This window comes from Suncus etruscus, chromosome 13 (genome assembly GCF_024139225.1).
Source record: "Suncus etruscus isolate mSunEtr1 chromosome 13, mSunEtr1.pri.cur, whole genome shotgun sequence".
NCBI lineage: Eukaryota > Metazoa > Chordata > Mammalia > Eulipotyphla > Soricidae > Suncus > Suncus etruscus.
In genome coordinates this window covers 22,562,371-22,586,500 of record NC_064860.1, presented here as the reverse complement: position 1 = coordinate 22,586,500, position 24,130 = coordinate 22,562,371, and positions in this window count along the sequence as shown.

Here is a 24,130-nt window from a genome sequence, read left to right as displayed (position 1 = left end):
GCAGGGTGAACCCCAGCAACCAAGTAACTGGAATTTAAAGATACAGATTAAGTTATCCCAGGCCTGTAGCTATTTACACATTGCACCTGCATGAAATATCTAAGACTGGAATGCTTGTCCTTGCACCTATGACTGTTTTAAGTTTAGGCAGTGCAAGATGACACAGGTACTCATAATTTATTATGTGATATAATAAAGTGATGTTTATAATGTGGAATCAGGCAAAGAAATAAGCATAAAATAATAGGATAAGAATTAATGCCACTTCTTAGCTTTTGTAATGGACTTGTTGTAGTATAAGTTTCTCAGAGACCAGGCCTCTTTGGTCAGCTTCATCCTCACAAGATAAAGAACAAGATAAACTTGTTGCCATGGGCATCCAACCTCTACCCAACCAGATCAGGACATTCCCAAAGGGCCATCTGGCTCCACACTGCCAGATCAGGACCCTTCTCATGGGCCATCTGGCAGGTGAATGCCATATCTGAGTAGACCACCAGAATGAGGGCAAGGATGACTGACTGATGTCAATGGGGTTTTGGAAATGTTAAGACTTTGAGCCTTTTCTGCATGCATTATTGATTGTTTTCAAATTTTAACATTTGTATAAACCAATGGAATGCTTAAAGTTTGAAACCTTATTAGCATGTAAAATCCTATAAAATCCCAAGGTATCTGAGACTTGGGGTCTCATTGAAAACCCTGCTGCGACAGGAAATGGTGGGACTCTGGAGCACTCTATGTTAATAAATCCCATGTGTGTTGCATTGTTATATGGTTGTTTGTTCCTCTCTCTGAAATTGGAGGTGGTAGGCTACCCGGACCATTGACCTTATTTTCCTGCCTTTTCTTCTTTTCTGGCTCTCTGTTCAGCTATAAACTTTGCTTTGCCTCTAAATTCCTCTTCATTGAAGCAGTCTGAATATCCCCTCCTCTGGCATGGGACTGCCAACTAAAAGTCTCTAGATCGGTGGCCATCAAGACTCTCATGGCAGTATAAGGGGGTCATAAACAGGTCTCTCCAGATAAAGACCTGTCCCCCACAGAAAAAAATCCATGCACCAATTTTAGGCAGATATTGGTAAAAGCAAAATACTATCCCAAATTATTTGACAGACTACTTCCACTTTCATTCTTGTGTCTCTGCCGCATCTGGCTTCTCAAATTCTTTAACAACATGAAATGTGTGGTGTCAAATGAGACCATCACTTACAGTCTTGAAAATCACACTGCCTCAATCGGTAAAGATCAAAACATTTTTAAAAATAAAAGAAAATTTTATAGTGATTGGGATGTTTTATTGCCATATTTCTAAAATAGAGTTATTTCGTGTTGAAGAAAAAACAAATAGAATAATGAGAAAAGAAATAGTTCTGCTGAAAACTTCATTTGTCATATCATCATAGTTCAGTAGTAACAGTAACAACTTAATCAGCTTTATCTAAGTACATTCTGCCTTATTTCATCTGGAAAATAGCAATTCCTGGTCAAGATTCAAACTTCTTATCACCATTTCTGGGTATCCAGACTCGATCAGATAAAGCTTATCACCACCTCTCTGTGCTCAGTGGGTACAGACTGATATTATTTAACTGGACTCTGATCTGCCAATTAGCAGGGTTGAAGTCTTTGGAGAGCCGAGTGTCACAAGAATATCTGGTTTATTTGTCCTTCTCCAGTACTTAGCATAGTTTTTAAGGGTTAATTCCTAAAGGTTAAAAGCATTTCCTCTTCCTTCATTGCTTTTGGCTTTCTGACAGCTAAGGGCTAAGCTGCTTAACATAATAAAGGATCTATCATAAGTCAACTAAAGAATTGTCAAGAAACAATAAAAGGTTGAGCTGCCTTAAACTTGTAAAAATTTGGGTGGGGCATAGTTTTGATAAAATTTTAAAAGAAAAAATATTACTCTCAAAATTTATTGTTAAAGTTACTTATAGAGCATAGAGAAAGGAGGGAAATGAGGAGAAATCACTTTAAAAAGGCTTCCTTTTGTTGTTGAGTTTCATAGTAATGCTTTAATTGATGCTTATTCCATCTTGTATTTGAACCTTAGATAATTGAAGCACTTTCCCTCGAGGCAAAAATTTCACAATCCACAGCATTGTGCTAAACAGTTGCACATGGCCGCATATTTTGGGGCTGTTTAATTTGACATCTTTTCAACTTTCCTGGGTAGATGATATAGCTGATTTTAGCTGTTTCTTTTTTCTCCCCTTTGGCTTTTGAGAATTTAGATTGATCCAGTTCCTTCCAGACTGATTAGAGATGTTAAATAAGTTACCCATAGCAGACATAGTGAAATAAATCCACTAATGCCATTCTCAATGGACTGTAAAAATCTGTTATTAGTTAATTGTCAGAACTCTTCTGAATGATATTAAATTATCCCATTTGTCTTCTCATTATTATATTGGTGTCAAGTAAAATTGTAAGATGTGTTAAGAGTGTTCTGTTAAATGCTAAATTTCCAACATGAGTGAGTTTTACAACTACAAGTTTAAGCTTTTACTCCCCCAGTTTTAAGAATTTCAACCTTGACATTTTCCTTATAATTCTTTATTTCATGGACAGCTGTGTAATTTAATATTAAAACAAAAATATCATGACTAGTGAAATAATTATATTTCATTAAAGATAGGTGACAATTTAGTTAATCTAACCATGGCATCATTTCAGAATCCTTAACTAGAGACTAGACAGCCAGTTCACTCTTTACTGATATGGATGACAATTCTACTCACTTGACCAGCCAATTCAGTTGTGCATAGTTCATGAGCTTTAGATTCTCCAATAGAAATTTTTTGGATTGCTTTAATCTCTAGTATACTTTTACTCTGGGATGGATTTAACATTTTTAAACTATATTATAATCGCCGTTATAACAATACAGACTAGGGGCCAGAGTGATGGCACAGCAGTAGGGTGTATGCCTTGCATGCTACTGACCCAGGACAAACCATGTTTGATTCCACAGTGTCCCATATTGTCCCCTGAGCCAGGAGTAATCCCCGAGAGTCAACCAGTGTGACCCATAAAAAACAAAAACAAAAAATATGCATATATACATACAGACTTATTATTAAATATTCTTAATTCTTAGTGTGAAATAATTGTAATGAGCAGAAATAGAAATAAAAATTAGTGATCGTCAAAAATGTTTTCAGAAAGAATTAAAACACTTTTACTATATTTTATTCTCACCTCAAATACCTAAAATTAATTTCTTATATGTTAAAAGTATTTATAAGAATTGATTGCAAATAAAATTAATTGTATGGCAGAAATTTAGTAAAAGGTTGTATGATTTATTTAATCTACTAGGCTATTTCTTTTTGGTGTGTGTGTTTTGATTTTGGGGTCACAACTGGCCATGCTCAGGGGTTACTTCTGGTTCTTCACTCCAAAATTGCTCATGGCAGGCACAGGAAACCATATGGGATACTGGATATGAACCACCGTTCGTCTTGGGTTGGTTGTGTGTGAAAGGCAAATGCCCTGGATTGTTTCTTTATTTTTTTATCTTTTAAGTTTTTATTAAAGAGCAATGATAAACCAAGAATTTGGATTTTGTTGAAAGCAACCACTTCCATAGACTTCACATAGTCCTCAAAAGCCATGATCTGCTCTTTCAACATGTAAAACGAAAATACCATCAGAAAATATGAGATCCAAAAATGATTAAGTAGGGTCTGTATTTATATATCTCAAAGAATGAATTATATTTCAAAACCTTATTCCAATTATGTAATAGTTACATATTTAGGGAAATCTTAATTTTCTAACATTATTTTAGGGAATTATTTATTATTATGTTACTATTTCTTGAAAACTATAGTTATAGTGACAATTTTTAAATGTATTTGAGGATAAAGTATGAATAAATAATGAAAATATCATGTTCTAGAAAATTTATTCTCAAAAGAACATATTTGGGGCTGGAAAGAATACAACAAGTAAGGCACTTTGCTTCTGTACAACAGAACAGACCCAGATTTGATTCTCACCACTAATTATGTTCCTCCAATCCTACCAAGAGCAATTCCTGATAGCCTCTGGGAGTGACTCAAAAAACAAAAACAAAAGAAGCAAGAAAAAATTGACAAAATAAAGAACATTTTATTAGCTATGACATATTTACCCATAGTTCAGTAACTATGAGAATCTGTGACTAGCACATTGAATACTTTAGCCTTTAAGTAAATAATAATTTAATTAAATAATAATTGCTGCTAATAAATTAATTAGTATCAATTAATTTATTATATACATCATATAGCTTAAGATTATACCATTATATATTTATTTTATATGTATAGAATTATATGTGTAGCCATATATTTATATTTTCATAAATTTGAAAATGGTTAACACATTAATTGAAGATATAGTATAAAAAAGAAATGAATTAAATATTAGAGATAAATGCTAGACAATGTTATGCCAAGTATATTGTTTTGTGTGTGTAGTTTATAGGAAAGAAGATCATTGCTTAGTTATATAAATCAGTGACTGTAATAAAAGCAAGAAGAAGGCTACAAGAAGAGCCTGTAATTCCATGTTCTTCAGGACACCTAAAAAGGCAAAACTTAAGGAAAAATAAATTTTTCAAGTTGCAAAAATAATGCCAGAAATCTACATCTTGCCTTGCTGGTTGTATATTTTTGAAAAGGCATGTAGTTTGTATTTGAGCATGGATATGTGTGTGTATATGTTTGAGTGACCAGCAACACTTATTCTGTATATTTTATATATTTATACCAGTGACAACCCACAGATTGGCAGATGTCAGAGGGAGTTTTATCAGCTTTAAAAAATTCTCATAATATAAGTTTATTTAATGACAAGAAATTACTAATTGTGCTAAAAGTTTATACTGATGTCAAAAACATTTATTTTTGTGGTGATGTTTATAGTTTTTTCCTTGTATTACTGTAGTATGCTTTATTAAATTTCAAATTAAACCTTTCTGCCAACTTGCATGTAATAGAGGAGACTGAGAATGTACTAAGTACTGTTGCATGCAGAACATTTTAATATATGATTAAAATCAGCCAGTTTTCTTTGGTATTGTGTATGACCACTTTTTCTTCTCCATGTTTTGATATACTCTAACAGCAAAAGTAATTTACTTGATTACAGTCTAGTGACATTTTTCCAAAATTGTGTCATGTCCTTGTTCAATAGGGTTTTAATAACTATCTTCAGATTTGAATTAGAGTTTTATTAAAATGCTATAGCAAGAAATACTGCACACAAATTTTCAGTGACATTTCACAACACAAATAAAGTGACATTTACTATAGAGTTTGGGAAAAGAGTTGAGTGGATGAAAATTTAATATTAGTCTATATGTATTTTCTCAGGCACTTTAAAAATATATTTTCTCACCTTAATTAAAATAAGAATCAACTTTTTAAAAAACTTGAACTAGATTTAGTGTTTATCTTTACAAAAATGAAGCAACAAACTGTACTGGATGAGGAACTTAAGCAGTGCCTTTTCTTACACAGAAACCAAGAGATTGGTATGAGAATTGCCAGGCCAGACTTTCACATTTTTAAATAAATTGCAGGCCTACAAATGACAGTTTCAGGGGTAAATTTATTAATGTTTCCAATTAAAATTTGAGATTTTCTAAATCTCAAATAATTTTAAAATCAGGGTTGATAGCTAATTTCTTCATCTTCTAGGCTGTGTAGAATCATTTTGAAGCCATTCTTTAGGTTTTGTTTTGTAGATTGTTGTTGAAAGAGAAAGGGATGGGCCACACCCAGTGATGCTTAGGTACTGTACCTGGCTTTGTGCTCCAGAGAGTCTCCTGGTGGAACGTAGGGTACATTACATGGTATTACCTAACACCATGAGTCACAACCATCAAGCCAAATACAAATTGCATCTTACCCCATGTGCTCTTCAGCAATAAGCTTTTTAAAAAACATCTTAATATTCCATTAGGTACCATAAACTCCCATTGTGATTTATAAAAATTAGTTAATGATCAAAACTTTTGATCAAAACTAAAATTGGGGCCATGAAGGACAGAGGGTCCTAAAAAGCATGTGTTATATAAGAGAGGCTCTGCTTGAGATCATGCCACCATAACCAAATTAAAAAAATAAGCAAATAAGTCTATCAGTACATCTTATTGAGAAAAGTTAAATATGTAACTAAATAAATTCTTTTGTATGGATTTTTATTTGTTTATTTTGGGGTTCTTCTGAACTCTGATGTTGTTAGCATACCTATTTTAGTTGCATAGTCTTAAAAGTATAAATTAGCAGATAGATCTATTACTCCTTTAAAGATTATATGGATTTAGGAAAGAAATAAAACTATGTATTATCTGGAGTTGTATCTGCTAGGGTGATTGCTTGCATGTGACCAATCTGGGTTCAATTCCTGACTTCACAAATGGTTCCCTGGGCATCACCAGGAGTGATCCCTGAATGCAAAGTCAGGAGTTACCCCTGAGCATTGCTACATCTGGCCTCCAATGGGGGGCGGGGTGGAACCTAAGATAATAAAATATTAGTTACTCACACGACACTTATGCTTTTTATAAAACCTATTTGTTTTGATCTATAATACACATCTTGTGACATGTCAGATATATATTCTTTTTGTTATTGTTGTTTTCGTTTTGGGGTCATAGTTAGCAGCACTCAGGGATTACTCCTGGATTTGCACTCAGTAATTGCTCCTTTCAGGCTAGGGTGAGCATATGGGATGCTGGGCATTAAACACAGATCAGAAGTATGAAAGGCAAATGCCCTACTCATGTTCTATAGATCCAGCCCCAGACATATATTCTTAACTTTGCTGAGTAATTGAGAAACTAAGCTTCCTAGAGTTGATAAATTTATAGTTTCCCAAAACAATCTAATATTGTTTCTATCATAAAGCATTACCTCAAATGTATTTTGAAATTTTCTTTGATATTTGTTCTTTGTATAGATAGTATAAATGCACATACTTAAAAGAACTGCAGTTTGAATTTTTTGTTTGTTTGTTTTTTGGGGATTTGGGCCATACCCGGTGATGTTCAGGGGTTATTCCTGGCTCTGTGCTCAGAAATTGCTCCTGGCTTGGGGGAACAAATGGGATGCCGGTGGATCAAACTGTGGTCCATCCTAGGTCAGCGGTGTGCAAGGCAAATGCCCTACTGCTGTGCCATTGCTCCGGCCCCTGCAGTTTGAAATTTATACAAAATATAAAGAGTATTAGAAAGTGGTTGCTTATATTTAAGTTGTAAACATTTTACTCTTGTGTTTTATTTTGTATAATTTGATCAGATTTTATTATAGATCAAAATCAGAATGCAAAACAGGGGTATATTGAGTCATATCTAGGAAGATATTATTTCTTGAAAATCAGAAATATTAAACATTGGCATATGTCTCATGTTTCAAATTTTATTTTTAAATATTTATTCTTTGTTTATACCAATGCTTAAAGTAGTATTATTTGTTTACTTTTATACTTTAGTCAATTAAATTTTCAATTTAATCTTGTTTTCTAAAATACCTTAAATCTTCATAATCACCTTAGCTGAAGTGGCAAGAAAATGTTTCTATATTAACTTTTTTCAAGACATCATTTATTATAAATAAAATTTACAAAATCTGTCATGCTTCAAAGAATATAAAAATACCTTGGTTCAGGGCAGGAGAGATAGACAGCACAGCGGTAGGGAGTTTGCCTTACATGCAGCCGACCCAGGACAGATGTTGGTTCAAAACACAGCATCCCATATTGTCCCCGAGCCTTCCAAGAACGATTTCTGAGTGCAAAGCCAGGAGTCACCCCTGGCCACTAGTGTGACCCCCCCAAAACAAAAACAAAAACAAAAACAAACAAAACAAAAACCTTGGTCCTTTTAGTTTTTATTGTGATAGTAGCAAGAGATTAAACTATAGTTTTTGTACATATGTTGGTTTTTTTCTCATTTATTAACACATTTATTTACAGAGGGACTATTCTACAATAAAGGTGATGATTCATGATAAAATGTCAAAATAAGTTGTAAAGAGATAATGTCCATCATAAATCTTTTCCAAAAAATAATACATCCTATTCCTAGATTTTTCCTATGTAACATATTTAAAATTCATCTTTAATTTGATATTCTAAATACCACAATATTATGTTTATGAGAGTAGTAAAGGAAACTAGTAAGTAATCAGGGTTAGCTGTTCAAAATGGAAAATAACTTGTTGAAATAAATGGAATAGAAGCATCAATTTATTAACACAGAATAACATAACCCATTCCTGACCCTATAGAGTTAATTACTACTTAAATTATAATAAATAATCCATGTCTTAAAATATGGTAATTCCACTGATATATTTTGGCAAATCATAAATGGGTTTTTGAGAGACCAAATATTGCTTTTCTACAGTCCTATACTCTTAGCAATGAAGGTCCTTATAAAAAAAGTTATTAAATATTTTTATAAAATAAACTCTAAATGTTTAACTTTTGTTATGTTTTATTTGGTGGTCATACCTAGCATTGCTCAGGGTTTACTCTGTCTCTATATTCAGGAATCACGGCAGGGGTCTTGGGTACCATTTGTGACTTTGGGGATTGAACCTGGATTGGACTGAAGGCAAAGAACCCTATTCATTGTACAATCACTTGGCCCACATGTGTAATTTATTTTTAATAATATTTATTTAAGCACTGTGTTTGCAGAAATGTTCATAGTTGGATTGCACTGGTGTACATTGGTGGTGAACTTTCTATGACTGAAATCATGTATAACTTTTAAATGCTAAAGTTTACCAAGAAGTATGTGCTTGATCCAACCCATTTGTTTACGTTTTTCTCTAATATGAATGGTTCCTCTATGATCAGAGTGTATAGTATAAGTTTTTGATAAATTTTAACTTTGTAGACTTCGGGCAGGGTACCTCCCAGCGTCTGCCCCTCCCCCGCCCGCTTCTCTGAGGTTTCCCAGGGACACACAAGGGGTTCCTGGAGACAAAAGGTGAACATACTACGGTGGTACCTCAGTGCTCAGTCACACAAGGCACCATACTCAGCTTGAATCATGAAAATGGCCGGATAAAACTCTTTAATATACCCTTTATCTCTAGATTATGCCTTCTTTTAGGACCTGAAGCACATGAAAAGCCAGATCACTGAAGTAACAACCTACAGATTTTTGCTGCAGGGCCTAAGCATTGAACACGTTCAAGCAAACTTGTACCCTCTGTTCTCATTATTTTGTATTTTTGTTGTTGTTGTTTGATTGTTGGTTTATTTTGTTTTGTTTTTCCTTCTCTCACTTCTTGTCTCCCTCTTCTTCCACCTTCTTCTCCTCACTATCATCAATTCAATCTATGTCAAATAAAAAACACAGGGTTACCTCCTCTATAGGAAAGGAAACCTGACTTATAGGGTGCTGTGGACAATACTGCAAAGGGTAAACATCTATATACATAGACCTCACTAACACAGCGGTCAGTACTCGAGACACGAAACCTATACATATCCAAAAGTTGATCTTTTAGTTTCCTTTCCTTACAAGTACTATACTTACCTATCTTTCTGTACTCAGCGCACCTCTTGCCCTCCCCACCTATCAACATTAATATACACCTCAACTAACTTCTATATGTTTATATGTGGGCAAGAGCACACAGAATAGGAATCCTCCTTAAGGGACAAACCTATACCACAAACAACCCATACCTATACCCCATATAACCCCTCCCATATATTATTCCCTCCCCCTCCTCCAGAAATCCGACTATCCCTTCACCCCTCAATCCCACGCCCAAATCCCCACCACATTGTAAATCTTCACCCTCAGTTCTTAATCCATTAGGCATCATGACTGACCTCCTACCTCAACAAACTAGTACCCACTACCCAAGTGAAGAGACACCCACTTAAGTTCTCACCTCGTTCCTGGCAAGAAAATACAACCAACAGTCCGACTGTCTCATGCAGTGTGGCCCTCCTAATCACCTCTCCCTAACGGGGACTGTGGCTTGATACCGGAACTAGCTCCAAAGGACCTCCACTGCAAGAACTCTACCCAAGACCTCCCTGCCTGGTTCGCACACCTCACAAGGAAATCTCAAAAGACAATGGGGAAGCCTATACTTTCATCATAACTATAGACCATATAACACTACCTCTTACCCTGTTTCTCCCCAAATGTAAAATAATCTCCTGTTTCACTTCCTCCCTTTTTGTTTTTTTCTTTCTTTTTTTTCTTCTCTTTTTTATTCTTGTCTGTTTTTTTGTTTTGTTTTGTTTTGTTTTAGTTTTTGTTTTTGGATTTGATTTGTTTTTGCTTCTTTTGGGTAACTCCAGGCAGCGCTCGGAGGGTGCTCCTGGCTCTATGCTCGGACATCACCCCTGTTGGGCATGGGGGACCATGTGGAATGCCAGGATTTGAGCCACCGTCCTTCTGCAGGAAGGACAGATGCCTTGTCTCCATGCTATCTCTCCTGGACCCACTTTATTCCTTTAATTATGTCTTTTATTTAATCTCTTTTTAAAAAAAATAAAAAAGAAACTTTTTATTTCTTTAGATATGTGTGAGCATATATATTTTTAGTTTTTGGCGTGTGTCTGTTTTCTTCTCTCTCCACCACCAAAAATCCACCAGCAATATAATGTAGCACCACTTCTTCCTGCAAAGACATATTAAACAAAGAAGAAATTTTACATATAAAAACAAGCTCTTATCTACTAGGGATAAGAACTCATACTTCTTTACAATACAGGGGCATCTCCCACCCTGAATGTATGTCATGTGGAATCAACTTAGACTCCAGGGAACTAGACACTGTCCGTCCAGCCTTGACTCCTGGATCCCAGACATAGAAATGACAGAGTTCTCCACAACAGCTCCAGGAACCAAATCTCCTCCAGGGCATTCATAATGCTGCTCTGATGCCAACATGCGCCAGTTCTAAATTGATAACCTGACAATGAGAAAATGGGAACAACTTGATCTAAGAGCAAGTTGTCCTTCCTCATCAGCCAACGATAAGACAAAATCAGAAAACATGTCACCCTTTGACGTGAGCAAAAGCCAAGATTGCTATATACAGATGACTGGTTGTTACAACCAGGACTCGACAGTACATGTCCAGGATCAACAACAACAACAACAACAACAACAACAGTAACGAAAAGCTCTAGCCTAGCTTTTGGTCTACGATCTGTTCAACAAACAAGATCTCCAACTCCAGAGGTCTGACTGAGACAACTGCAACTGAACGGGTCTTCCACAAACAGAACGAAAGACTTTATCCCAGGTTCCATCCTAGGAGCAATATAATGACCAAGACCACCAATTACAGAAGATCTGTTAAAATGACACAGAACTCCTAGAACCACAAAGAAAGACTCCATCTTAAGCTCCATTCCTTGAGCTGCAGAGTCACCAAGATCTCTAGATACAGAGGTCAGATTTTATCATCCAAGATGAAGCAGAAGTCTTCCATACACCACAAAAGCACCGAGGGGAAAGTAAATGATCATGCAAGGAGTCTACAGTTAATCCCATGACAGTATACTTCAGGGGTGGAGAAACCCTGTAACTCCTACACCAAGGGAATTCCCTCTATAAAATCCCCAATACTTAATGTGCCTATGCAGGGGGAAAAAGAAAAAAACACAAAATAATCATCTTTTCACACATTTATTTATTTATTGATTGATTTTTTTGACATCTTTATTTGGGTGTAGATATTGAAGTTGATATCTCCAATTTTATTTTATTACATTTTATTTTATTTTATCTTATCTTTCTCTTTCTTTTTGCACCCCGGCATGATTTGATTTTAAAACTGAGACTATTGTGTGGTGCTTGTCTTTATTGCTGTAGTGCTCACTAGATAGTTAATTTGATATTTCTTTCTATATTGTTGTGGTGTTTCAATTACCTTTTTCATGTCCTCTCTCAAACTGAGGTTGAAAGCCTCTAGAAGGTCTCTGCCCATTTTAAAAGAATTTGACTTCTTTTTTGTATTTATTTTTTATTTTTTTATTATTTTGTACTCCATTCTATTGCTTTTCTTTCCTTCCAAAAAACAAACAAACAACAACAACAAAAAAAAAAACACATAACTCGAATTATCCAGCTCCCCCTCTCAAATAGAGGGGGAAACAAGGGAGGGTACCAGGACCAAACAGATATATGACCACTAATAGTAAGCTAGACAAAGAGGGGTCCACCTACTCTAGCAGCCTGGGAGGTGATGGTGGGGTATGGGTTGCAGAAAGGGAACTGGGATGGGGGAGGACAAATTTGGTGATGGGTATTTCCCTGATTCAATGTTAATATGTACCAAAAATACTACTGTGAAAGATATGTAAGCCATTATGATCACAATAAAAAAAAATTTTTTTAACTTTGTATGTCTGTTTTCCTTGATGGTCGAAAGTGACAAAATTATAATTATTTTTAATGCATTGAAAGGACCTAACATTTTCATAATATTTTGGATAATCTTAAGTTGCATGGTTCATCTGTGCCTTCAAATTGTTACAAATTGCTAAAAAAAATTTCTTAGTATATTTAATAAAAATGTAATGTTTAAATGAAAAAATAAACTCTACTTTATCCTTTATTTTACATATGAAGTTAAAAATGCTAAATTCCAACAAGATTTTGTATGATATATTTTAGTAGAGATAGTGATTACCTAATTTTTTACCCTAGAAAATACTAATTATATGTAATTAAAGATGAATCTATACAGACATGCACGTAAGTCAATTATCATTATTCAATAAATTAGTCCAATTAAATCACTATTGAAATGGAAAGGAAACAATATAATTGTGAAATTCTTTATCTCAAATCATATATAGAACCTAATTCAGAATAAAAAATAGGTTATTACTGTTATAAACAGTTATTACTGTTTAAAATAAGAAAATACAACCCTGAAAATGTTTTTTTTTTTTTTTTTTTTTTTTTTTACAATTGTGTGTGTGTGTATGGGTGTGGAATTGCCAAGCCAATGATCTCTTATTATTCTATTTTATCTTTCAACTAAATCTGTCTTCATATTTTCAGGGTTGGCTTGCATTGGCTCTATTTTTTTTTCCATAGTTTGCTTTATAATCTTTCTCGTCTGTCTTCTCTTTTCAGGTCAGTACCACTTGTATTTCTAGAGTTCTGCTCTATTCATCTCCTTTGACATCCACAAAATGTTCTGGCTGATGACACTGTTTTTGTTATTTTTTATAACTGATACCTAATTTTTTTCTAGCCCATGATATTTAACCTGAACCTCAGATTCATATTCCCATTCTTTATCATTCTTAAAGTTTTCCCAAAAGTATGCCTTTTTCATGATTTAATCATCTTGAAAATTTTGACAGCTTATTAACCCTGATTGGCATTCAGTCTGTCTTTTTACCACAATCCACTCTGGCCTTAGTGTTGCATTGCCTTCTAAATAGATATAATTATTACATTTTCACCATTCCTGGCACTTTTTAATATGCTCTATTTTTGAAGGTCAGTTGTTTCTGATTTACTTTCCAAACTTCAAACCCCAGTATACTCAATTATTTTTCATTCCTCAGCCCTAGTTTTATGATTGTTTTCCTATGCATATTTTGCTTTGTTCAAGCATACTTTTACTCATTTCTTCTACCTCCCACACTAATCTTTTAATAAGTTACAGAAGAATACAGAGAGAAAACCAAAGTAACCACCTTTCCTAGGGAGAAGCTGGTCACATTTATGAAAAATTTCTTTATTCCTGATTATTTTTAAAGGTCACATGCTTATTTATTGCACTATTTCTTAATCAGATTCTATAATAGATAGACAGAGATAGATAGATAGATAGATGATAGAAAGAGAGAGAGATAGCCAATTGCAGAATTGTTTCAAACAATGCTTAATTTTTATTGGTAGAGAATTTACTAAATAGCACATTTTTTTGTTTGTTTGTTTTTGGGCCACACCTGGTGACACTCAGGGGTTACTCCTGGCTATGCGCTCAGAAGTCGCTCCTGGCTTGGGGGACTATATGGGACACCAGGGGAGCAAACAACAGTCCATCCTAGGCTAGCACTGGCAAGGCAGACATCTTACCTCTAGTGCCACCACACTGGCCCCTAAATAGCACATTTTAAAAACTCTTATTTTGTATAAAATTAATTTATATTATATTATAGAAATTACAAATATTATAACATTATATAAGCCAAGCTATTATCACTGTTTATAAATAATAATTTCATAAATGTAAATATAAAATTACTAATCACAGATTATAGGAAAAATCACCAAAGTATTTTTATCTTTATCTCTAATCACCTTTCTTTTGGGGGGCATACCACAAAAAATTTAGGGTTACTACTTCTGACTCTTTACTCAGTAAACATTCCTCACACTGGTTGTAGAAATCAAATCGACCTCCTCATATATCAAGGCAAGTGTTCTACCACTGAGTCCTGGAAGAGCCTGGGTGCCTCCACTAAGCTTTTGAACTACTTTGGTGGAGGAATTTTTCTTTAACCTTGATTAGAAAATAGGAGAAAATCTGTGACTTTTCAGGCCATTTTCAGTCGTGACGCTGTTCTGCAAACACTAATGATATATTCAAGATCTGTTCTGCAAACACTAATGATATATTCAAGATCTCAGGGTTGTCAAACTCCTGATTTAATATTGTTTCATTCCTACATCACCTTGGAGTTGTCACCAATATGAAACTTAATGTGAGAAAGCACAGACATAAATGGCTTTACATTTTCAATCTCCATAGATGTTTATCATTTTTAGTCCATGTTCCTAAATTTGATGAATGTGGCTCCAATTTCGGCCAAGGGATGAGAATAGGTACCATAAAAACAGTGAGGAGAAAATTGGTATGAGTGATCATTTCTAAGCAAACATACTGTCTGGGTCTCAACAGTCATTTGAGCTGGCTTTTGAACATGAGTTATTTAGAATTCTCTGCAACTTTCGTGGGAGTCCCCCGACCCGCGGGGGTGTGGAAATGAAGGTTGCTAGTTATTAGTGGGTTCACTCGAGCAGAACCGACCTGTAAAGAAGAACTAGAGAAATTAGTAACAGAAGCCTTCAAGACAACGCATGCTGTTCAAAAAGGGAAGTTTATTGTTGGGGGATCAGCTTTTAAGGGCTGAAACACGTCAGGGGTGTTACAAGTTTTACACCAATCACAGTTACAAGCATTCATTAGCATAAACTGGGGCAGGTAATAGGGAGGGGCAAAGAGGTAGACCTGAGCACGTTTTACTAAAAGGCATAAGATTCAAACAGAGTTCTTAATAATGTTTGCTAACACAAAGGCAAACTCTATATCTTTCTTTCTGGCTAGATATATTAGGCTGCTCTGAATTACTTTATTTTTGTCTATTTCCTTTGTCCTCAAGGCATGGGCGCCTTTGGTCACGTGGGTGACCAGATTAGGAATTACTGAGGTGTCCTATGTCCCAGGTTTCATCAGCTAGGCTCCCCACAATTCTCCTTTATTTTTTTCTGGAGAATTCTAAGTTCTCTCTCTTCTTGTTTTTATAAATATATTTACTTAAACATCATGATTACAAGCATGTTTGTAGTTGAGTTTTAGTTATATAAAGTCCAGCTCACAATATGAAGCTTACTACAAATAATGGTGAATTCAGTTAGAGAAAGAACTACACTGAAAACTAGCATGACAATGGTTATGAAAGAAATAGAAAGTCTGTCTTGAATATAGACAAGGGATGAGGAAGGAGAAAGATGAAGGATATTGGTGGTGGGAATGTTGCACTGGTAAAGGAGGGGTGTTCTTTTTTTTAATATTTTTTAGAATTCTCCTGTCATGTATAGCACTTTTACTGGAAGCTCTTGACTTCAGACAGCAGCATCTCTTTTCTACTATGTTCTTACATATTGACCACTTCCTAAGAAACATCAAAAATATTCTTTTTCCTCTTGATTCTATACAAATGTAATGTGCAAGAGCAGATTACAAGTGCAGAGCTAGGAATAACCTCCATATATCACTATGTTTGTCCCATCACACCCTCCTCCAAAGTCTCCCTTGACTTTTTCTTTATTCCTATTTTGTTCTTAGGTATATGGCCTGCCTCACAGTTAATTCTTTTTTACTTTGGATCATACCCAACAACACCCGAGTTACTACTGGCTTTGTGCTCAGAAATAGCTCCAGGAAGGCTCAGGGGACCATATGGGATACCAGGAATTAAACTGGGGTCTAAGGCATTTTAAATGTCTTACCACTGAGCTATCACTCTGGCTCCATAGATTATTTTTATATTAAGTTTTATTAATGTGGAATCTCAGCTGAAACTCATATTGTTGACATGTTCTATTTACTATTGACAAATAAGGAAATGGAACAAAGTCTACTGAGCATAAAATAAAAAAATAAGATGAAAATTCCAGGATTAAAAGGGAAGTTCTAGAAGAATGACGAAGAGTCATTCTAGGAACCCACAAAATATTCTTGTAGAAAAAGAAGGAAAGCAAAATGGAAATTGGCTGTCTTATTCCTTTGTCTTCAGCTTTCTTCTAGAAGTTATCACTAATCATGTGGATTGTAGTGGGTATCATAAAATCAAGTCCCGAGACCAAATCTGAAAAACGTTTACATATAAATAATAAGGAATGTGAGATAAGAGAAGGGCACAGAAAATTGAAGCTCTCTTATTAACACCTACTCATTGTGACCAATGCTGTCCTTCAGTTTACTTCTCTTGGGTACTGCCGATTCTTTGGACTCTAGTTATGTGTCTGATCTAAAATGGGGAGTGAAAATAGGTAGGAAAGGAAATATCTGTACCTCAGTATTTTTATGATATATTTTATATTTAAGTAATAACTATAAAAACCCTACAAAATTCCTATATTTCTTTAAACTGAGTTTGCCTGAAAATTTCTTATGATTAATAAGGGTTATTGCGCTATTGAAAAACACAAATATTAGATTCCTTTTTAGAGCTCTATATCAGGAATCCATAAAATATTTGTTTCCCATGGTAATCATCACATAACTCAGGAAGGATATACCAAGAATCTCAACAGTTATTTTCCACTTTTTATAATTGCTAGATAATATATGTGAAGAGCAAATACATTTTTATTGGTGGGTTCTTGCCTTCAAAAAGCATTGTTATTTTCTAAAAATAATTTCTAGTTCTTTAATTTTTTCTGCATATATCATCAGGACTTCAAATACAGGGTAAATTATTCTTGTTTTTATTTAGTCCTTTATTATACTAATCATGAAGTCTATTTATTTTATTCTTTGGTTTATAGTCAAACACAATCATTGATTATTTTGTGGCTCAGTTACTGAAAATGTATTCTTTGGGAATTCTTTCAGATTGGTTTCTATTCCCTTTAGATATAGCTTCTAGACTTAAAAAAAATCCTAATTTTATGATACAATGATATTAGAAGAGACTCCAGGTTCATGTTATATTAATTATACCCTAACCTTGGGAGAATCTTTCTTAGAAAAAAATTTATAAATAACTTATTCAATTGAATAATTATGAGATACACAGTTTCAAAGTTGTTTATGATTGAGTTTCAGTAATGCAATGTCCAACACCTGTCACCAGTGCACATTTCCCAACCCCAATGTGCTAAGTTTCCCTCTTGCCCTCCCCGCTGTGTGCTCACATATTGGAGAATGTATTTTGGAAACCAATTTGCTCATTTTTGAAGGATGGGGTATATTTTCTAGCCTGTAAAGTGCACATATATATATAATTATGCACACTTAAATATACAATAACATAGATCATAGGTGTGCACGTCTGTACTTACTATTTTATTTCTGTATTTCTTTTCTCTCTATGATCCTATATTGATACTTACCATCCAATTGCCATATCTGGGTCCATTCTAGCTTTAGTTCCTTGTTTATATCTTAAAATATTTCTTTGTAATTTTTAATAACTTAAAAAAATAGATACTAACACTATTATTTGCAATTGTGTTCTTACTAGAATTTCAGACATATACTCTTCCAATATCAGTCCCTCCACCAAAGTTATTTCCCTTCACAAAAGGAGTTAGGAGAGAGTAAGAGGATGAGAGCCTCTAGAAGGACTCCGCCCATTTTCGGCGGATTTGGTTTTATCCCATTTTATTACTTTTCTTCAAACAAAAACCACATAACTTGAACTATATAGTCCTGCCTCCCAATTAGAGGGGGATATAATGGAGTACCTTGACCAAACAGCTGTAATATCACTAAGAAGTAAGCTAGGCACAGAGGACACCACTCATTCTAGCAGCTCCGGGGGTGAGGGTGGAGGATATGGGAGGCAGGATGGGAATGGAAGTTAAGGGAGGACAACTCGGTGATGGGAATTCCCCTGATTTAATGTTAGTATGTACCTAAAATATTACTGTGAACAATATGTAAGCCACTATGATTAAAAGAAAAATTATATTAAAAAAAGAATATGTATGGATCCTGTAGTTATACCAATGATAATATACTTCAAGGGTGGAGGAATCCTGTATCTTAGACCAAGGGAATTCCCTTTCAAATCTCCCCAATATTTACTGTGCCTATGAAAAAAAAAGTAGCAAAAATTAATTTTTTTGTAATTGTTGTTGTTGCTTTTTTTGTGCTTTGTTTAGTTTATTTTTTTCAGGACCATGGTTATTGTTTGGTTGTTGTCTTTATTGCTATGGTGCTTTTCAGGGTTTTTTAATTTAATTTTTTGTATTGTTATATTTTTCTTCCTTTTTCCCTTTCTTTTCTTAAATTAATATTTATAGCCTCTTCTCGTTTTTTTGCTTGTTTGATTTTTGCCTCCCCTTTTTTTCCTTTTCTTTTTAATTTTTGTTCAAACAGAACTATATAACTTGAACCATCTTGTTCTGCCTCACAAATTTAGGGGAAAATGATGGAGGGTACCAAGATCAAACAGTAGTATGAACATTGAGGAGAAATAAAAAATGATCAAATTTAAACACCAAAACCAAAGCCAATGACAATAGAATCTATACCCAATCTACAACAAGCTAGACACAAAGGGGACCACTTATACTAGCAGTCCTGGTGGGGGGGTCAAAGGAGAGGGATATGGGATGCATGCGGGGAACAGGAGTGGAGGGAGGACAACATTGGTGGTGATAATGCTCCTGATTCAATGTCACTGTGTACCTAAAGTATTACTGTGAAAGATTTGTAATCCACTTTTTAAGCATTAAGGGCTGGCGTGGCAATATTTTATGGAGTATTTTGTTTTGATTTGATTTGTTTTATTTTTGTTTTTTTGCATAGTAACAATAAATATTGGGGAATTTAGTAAGGGGATTGCTTTGGCCTAGGAAATACAAAGTTTCTCCACCCTTGAAGCATGCTGTCATGGGAGAAACTACAGGCTCTATACATGCTCATTATTAAACTCCAAGGTCTTTTTATGGTAACAGGAATAATTCTGCTTAATTGTGGATGACTAAATCAGTCCTCTGTAGCTAGAGATCTTGCTATTTAAAGGGGTCATACGACAAAGTCTAGAATTGAATCTTTCTATTGCTATGGTTCTAGAAGATCTGTTCCTTCACATTTGTTGTAGTCAGTCTTCTGTAACTAGTGACTTATGACTGTAACTTATGACTCCAGAAGTTCTGCTCAGTCATAGTTCTCAAAGTCAAAACTCTGGAATTAGAGGTCTTGGTTTTTGTACAATTCCTAGGCCGAAGTGTAGGATAGGGTCGTTCCTATTGGTCCCAGGAAAAATTCTACCCAGTTGCTGCTGTCAAAGTCCATCTTAATTAGTGTTCTTGATTTTTGCAGCCGTGCTCCTGAAACCCAGCAGAAATCAGCAGGAATCAGTCTGTGGCTGGTTTGACTCATCTCTGAAGCAGGCAAGCCTTCTAATAGGAATGCTGAAGAAATCCAATTCTCAGGCAGTTGGGAGCAGCAAGACCCAAGATGACTGCCACGCTCCTGGCACCCAGCAGAAATCCATGTCTTTACTCTAAGCCTGTGTCTCTTCATTTTTTCAGTGTGTTTCCTGCAGGCAACATATATCCAGTTTTAGTTTTCTGATGCAACTCTCTACTCTGTGTCTTTTAATGGGGGAGTTTAGCCCATTGACATTTAAGGAGATAATTGACAGAGAGGTTTGTTGTGCTATTATATTGTTTAGTGTTGTTTTGTTGCGATTGGCTTTTTGGATCGTGTAATTCTTTTCGGAGTAGTTCATTTAGGGTCAATTTGGTTAGTGCAAATAGTACGAGTTCTTTTTTGTCTGAGAATGATTTTAGCCCTACCTCTCATGTGAATGAGAGTTTTGCTGGGTAGTGGACTCTAGGTTGGAAGTTTCTTTCATTCAGTGATTTAAATATGTCATTCCACTGTCTTCTTGCTTAATTGTTTCAAATGAGAGATCTGGTTTGATTTTTATGCTACTTCCTTTGTAGTTGAGATTTGTTTACTTTCTATCTGCTTTAATGAATTCATCTTTCATTGTTTCAAATGGAAGATCTGGTTTGATTTTTATGTTGCTTCCTTTGTAGTTGAGGTTTGTTTACTTTCTATTTGCTTTAAAGAATTTATCTTTCTGGGGCCAGCGAGGTGGTGCTAGAGGTAAGGTGTCTGCCTTGCAAGCACTAGCCAAGGAAGGACCACGGTTCGATCCCCCAGCATCCCATATGGCCATATGGTCCCCCCAAGCCAGGGGCAATTTCTGAATGCTTAGCCAGGAGTAACCCCTGAGCATCAAATTGGTGTGACCCAAAAAACCAAAAAAAAAAAAAAAAGAATTTCTCTCTCTCTCTCTCTCTCTCTCTCTCTCTCTCTCTCTCTCTCTCTCTCTCTCTCTCTCTCTCTCTCTCTCTCTCTCTCTCTCTCTCCTCTCTCTCTCTCCTCTCTCTCTCTCTCTCTCTCTCTCTCTCTCTCTCTCTCTCTCTCTCTCTCTCTCTCTCTCTCTCTCTCTCTCTCTCTCTCTCTCTCTCGCAATTGGAGCCAGGTCTCAGGTCTCCCTCTCTGCTAACTCACCTGTGTGTGGCACAACCTGCTCAGAGCCATCCTCAACCCTGCAGTTTCTGAGCAAGTGGTATTATGGCGGTGGGGTTGGGCCTGGTATCAAGTCTCCCTCCCTGCTAGCTCTCCTTTGTCAAGACCCACCCAGCACCGTCCTCTTTGTTTAAAATGCACATAACAATATAGATATAATAGTCATTAAGACAATATTAAGTTTTTCCAATAAAATATTTTTATTTCCTGAAGTTCACTTATATTTTTTTATTAACAACTTATAATTTTCATGGTAAATGTCTTTTACATTTTTTATGATAATTCCTAGGTACTTTAATTTTGGGGGACAATTTTAAGTTAAATTGTTTTCAAACACTCTTCTAGTTCATTATTTGATATAGGAATGTGAAAGATTTTTTGTGCCTTATATTTTTTTAATTTGTTTATTATTACTAAGAGCTTCTTAGCAGACACTTTAGGGTATTTTATGTATGTTATATCATCTGCAAATAGTGTTTAACATACTTCTAATTTGGATCCTTTGGTTTCATTTTTCCTGCCTGATTTGTGTTGTTATGACTTCTAAGACTATACTGAATAAATATATAAAGTATATGGACACCCTACCAGTGTGCCTGAGAAGGACTTGGCTTTCACTATTTTTTTTATCATTGAGATTATACTAGATATGGATTTTCTATAGATGATTATTATTATATTCAGGAAATTCACTTCTATTCCTATATTGCTGTGAATTTTAATAAGGAAGGGATGATTTTCTAAAAGTATTTTTCTCCATCAATTGATATGATAATTTACATTTTATTTTTCCTTTTAGTCTTAACCATCCTAAATCCCTGGAAAACCCCCACTTGATCCTATATATTTTTTATATGTGTTGCAGTATGCAGTTAACTAAGATTTTGTTGAGAACAAAAGTATTGTCTGTGCACTTGCACTAATTGGCTCTCATATTGTATAACATTTATTTGCTCAAATTTACTTTTTCAGTATCTATTGATAAAATTTTGAGAATATGCTTCTGTGAGCAAAAACATTTTCAACTTTATTATAATGTTTATTAAAAGACTTTTAATTTTAGACTTATTGAATTCTTTCAAAGCACACAAAATGCATGTAAAATTTTCACATGGAATTGTAAATGAGTAGTTCATTCGAGGTCTAATTTGTATATTTGTATTTTAACATGTATACTTTCATAATTGGATTGAAGAACACTTTGCAAAAGCCAGCATAATATAGGTTTGCTAGAGAATTTTTTTCCATAAATTTTATTTCCTGATTTTATTTATATAAAATGTATCTTGAATTGACTTTTGTGTAAATGTGTCTAGATACACTCCACTCAATTTTTGACTTATTGATATCTAATTGCTCCAGCAATACTTGCTGATAAAATACCGTTTTTTGCAATGAAAAATACACTTATGAAGAATCATAGTTGCTTGATTTTGTGTGTATATGATTTTCTTATATTTTCTATTGTCAGATTATCTAGGTATGAATCTTAATGTGAGGTAGTAGAATTGTACTTTTTTAAAAGAAGATCTCTTTTTACTATAATATTTCTTGCATATAAAATGTATCAGAACTTTCTTGGAATGGAGTGGAATACTTAAAATTAAGACCTAGACCTAATTTTACTAGACCTCTTTTAAATTTTAAATTTACTAGACTTCTTTGTAATATTGAATTCCAATATATAACACTTTTTATTGCTTCAGTAAGTACTCTTTGAATTTTACTTCAATATTCCATTGCTTTTAAAACAAATTTTAAGAAGTTTTTCTTATAAGTGGTTAAAGTGGTCTAGGGTATGGCATTTTCCTTATTTTCTTTTTCCTTTCTTCCCTCTGTATTAGAGCTGTTTTCTAGAGCTGTGAGATATATATATATATATATATATATATATATATATATATATATATCCACTAAGTTACTTCAAATAACAAAACACAAAATTGCCATTTCTTATGATTTTGGAGATTATTATTTCAAGAGCAAAGTAACAGCAGGTTTTGTTTCTTCTGTGATCTCTTTCCTCTCTTCATAAGTAGGCTTTTCTCTGTTGACTGCTCAAGTCCTTTCTATATGAGTATATTTCTCCCTGATGTCTATTTCTATGTCCTAATCTCCTTTTCTTTATAAGAACACCAGTCAGATTTTATTGGGTTGGATTCCACCCTAATGACCCACTTTAACTTGATCACCTCTTTAAAAGTCTGACTCTCAGTACAGATTTGTTCTGAGATATTAGAGTTAAGCCTTCTTCATACAAATACTTGTAAGGACACTATTAGGTCATCAAGTTTACTTTTCCCCCTCTTTCTACTCTTCTGTATTTTTGCATACCTTTTTATTTCTAATGTACTCCTGTTATTTATTGAATAATACTATGAATCATTTAAAATAATTATTTTTGTTTGTTTTTTAAGGGGGCACATCCACTATACTCAGAGATTACTCCTGGCTCCACACTTAGGTATTACTCTTGACAGGCTAAGGAGACCATATAGGTTGCTGAAGATAAAACCCAAGTGAGACTCAGCAAGATAAGCACCTTATCCACTGTACTATCTCTCTGATCACTGAATAATTCTGATTATTAGTTGTTGCTATGTAGAAATAAAATAAGTGGGAGAAATAAACTATGCCTCTTGGTGCTTAAGGGATACGCCTATCTCTGCCCAGGACCACAATCAATACTTAGGGAACCATATGCAATGTTTCAGATTGAATGGCTTAACCATGTTTAAGGCAAACACTTTATCTCTCCTATCAAAAAAAAATCAGTTTTTTTAAAACGTCTGTCAAGTGATAGTGATTCTATGTTGTCTATAAATTTTGCCTTAATTTTTATTAATTAAATATTTGCAATCTTGTACAATTTATCACATGTGCCATATAGGGGCTTTATTTTATTTTTTAATTTTTATTTTGATAATATTGGCTTATATATCTTTCACAGTAATATTTTAGGTACATATTAACATTAAATCAGGGGAATACCCATCACCAAACTTGTCCTTCCCCCATCCTCATTTTCTTCCTGCAACCATATCCCCCACCATCACCCCCCGGGATGCTAGAGTAGGTGGTCCCCACTTTGTCTAGCTTACTATTAGTGATCATAT